This window comes from Neodiprion pinetum, unplaced genomic scaffold, assembly GCF_021155775.2.
Source record: "Neodiprion pinetum isolate iyNeoPine1 unplaced genomic scaffold, iyNeoPine1.2 ptg000113l, whole genome shotgun sequence".
Classification (NCBI taxonomy): Eukaryota; Metazoa; Arthropoda; class Insecta; order Hymenoptera; family Diprionidae; genus Neodiprion; species Neodiprion pinetum.
Genome location: NW_027184501.1, coordinates 32,501 through 35,000, shown reverse-complemented (window position 1 = coordinate 35,000; position 2,500 = coordinate 32,501). Strand labels below are relative to the sequence as shown.

Sequence of the window (2,500 nt, the reverse complement as noted above, 5' to 3'; positions counted from 1 at the left end):
CGCGCTTACTGGGAATTCCTCGTTCATGGGGAATAATTGCAAGCCCCAATCCCTAGCACGAAGGAGGTTCAGCGGGTTACCCGGGCCTTTCGGCCAGGGAAGACACGCTGATTCCTTCAGTGTAGCGCGCGTGCGGCCCAGAACATCTAAGGGCATCACAGACCTGTTATTGCTCAATCTCGTGCGGCTAGAAGCCGCCTGTCCCTCTAAGAAGATTTATTTGTACGCCGGTAGTAAAAACCGCCCGACCGAGGCCGGGGGCCTTCGAGATACCGGAAGGTACGCCTATTTAGCAGGCTAGAGTCTCGTTCGTTATCGGAATTAACCAGACAAATCGCTCCACCAACTAAGAACGGCCATGCACCACCACCCACCGAATCAAGAAAGAGCTCTCAATCTGTCAATCCTTCCGGTGTCCGGGCCTGGTGAGGTTTCCCGTGTTGAGTCAAATTAAGCCGCAGGCTCCACTCCTGGTGGTGCCCTTCCGTCAATTCCTTTAAGTTTCAGCTTTGCAACCATACTTCCCCCGGAACCCAAAAGCTTTGGTTTCCCGGAAGCTGCCCGCCGAGTCATCGGAGGAACTTCGGCGGATCGCTAGCTGGCATCGTTTATGGTTAGAACTAGGGCGGTATCTGATCGCCTTCGAACCTCTAACTTTCGTTCTTGATTAAAGAAAACATTTTTGGCAAATGCTTTCGCTTCTGTCCGTCTTGCGACGATCCAAGAATTTCACCTCTAACGTCGCAATACGAATGCCCCCATCTGTCCCTATTAATCATTACCTCGGGGTTCCGAAAACCAACAAAATAGAACCGAGGTCCTATTCCATTATTCCATGCACACAGTATTCAGGCGAAAATAGCCTGCTTTAAGCACTCTAATTTGTTCAAAGTAAACGTACCGGCCCACCTCGACACTCAGTGAAGAGCACCGCGATGGGATATTAGTTGGGCCGCCCCGGAGGGCTAAGCCCACCGGTAGGACGTCCCACAATCATGCCAGTTAGACACCCCGCGATGGGATATTAGTTGGGCCGCCCCGGAGGGCTAAGCCCACCGGTTAGGACGTCCCACAATCATGCCAGTTAGACACCGCGAGCGGGTGAACCGACAGCGTGGGACACAGATTCAACTACGAGCTTTTTAACCGCAACAACTTTAATATACGCTATTGGAGCTGGAATTACCGCGGCTGCTGGCACCAGACTTGCCCTCCAATGGATCCTCGTTAAAGGATTTAAAGTGTACTCATTCCGATTACGGGGCCTCGGATGAGTCCCGTATCGTTATTTTTCGTCACTACCTCCCCGTGCCGGGAGTGGGGTAATTTGCGCGCCTGCTGCCTTCCTTGGATGTGGTAGCCGTTTCTCAGGCTCCCTCTCCGGAATCGAAACCCTGATTCCCCCGTTACCCGTTACAACCATGGTAGGCGCAGAGCCTACCATCGACAGTTGATAAGGCAGACATTTGAAAGAAGCGTCGCCGGTACGAGACCGTGCGATCAGCCCAAAGTTATTCAGAGTCACCAAGGTAAACGGCGGACGGGACGTACCCGCCGCCGATTGGTTTTGATCTAATAAAAGCATTCCTTCCATCTCTGGTCGGAACTCTGTTTGCATGTATTAGCTCTAGAATTACCACAGTTATCCAAGTAAATGTGTGTACGATCTAAGAAACCATAAATGATTTAATGAGCCATTCGCGGTTTCACCTTAATTTGGCTTGCACTGAGACATGCATTGGCTTAATCTTTGAGACAAGCATATGACTACTGGCAGGATCAACCAGGAGCTTCGATACAAAATCTCGGCTCGGACGTGCGCCACCCATCGCCGACCGGGTCTCGTAGCCCGGTCGGCCGCGCGTCTACTGTAAGTTTCGGGACTGCACGCAGGCAGCCCCGGATCCGTGTGCCGCCACCTTCGACACTCGGCTTATAAGCGTTCGAACGATCTCCCGTACCCGTCGGCTAGATTGAAAGCGTCTGGGATACGTTGTTATAACATCTCTGGTCTTTGAGTGTACGCTCGGAAAGAAGCGAGTTGACGCGTGCGTTGGAGCGTTCGGCTTCCGTGTTTCACGGAGAGCCGAACTTCTTGGTACCGCGTCAAGGGCCATTCGGTCTGAGACACCGACCCGCGGTAATGCAGTGACGATAGATGAAACAACGCGAGTCGCGTAGTTTCTTTGGTACGAGGCACGGAACGGTCCGCGAACGCCCGCTCCTGGTCTACGCCGAAGTACGTATCGTGCTCGAGCACGTACCGGTACGGCGTAGCAGGCGGACGACGGGAGATACCGGCCCGACCGACTCGCTCCTCTTACTAGTAGGAGCCTGGCCGCTAGGACGTCGGCGCCGGTACGGTGGTAGCACGGTCGGCTTACGGGGCGAAACCTCCGCGGGCTATCGAAAAAATTTCGAACTCCGGGAACTTTGTCGAAATTAACCGAGGCTCATATGACGATGTTTCCGACAGGCTCCCGGCCCGGATCGACTCCGG

At 53.7% G+C, this 2,500-nt stretch overlaps 1 non-coding gene across 1 annotated transcript in view; it reads right to left on the bottom strand.

Annotated features, from left to right (window-relative positions):
• Nucleotides 1-1,790, bottom strand: part of LOC124224199 (small subunit ribosomal RNA) — a 2,000-nt gene extending 210 nt beyond the window's left edge. The window contains exon 1 of the ribosomal RNA XR_006884529.1: nt 1-1,790. This exon is cut by the window's left edge and continues 210 nt beyond it. This is a non-coding gene — a ribosomal RNA (small subunit ribosomal RNA).
• Nucleotides 1,791-2,500: the final 710 nt, after the last annotated feature.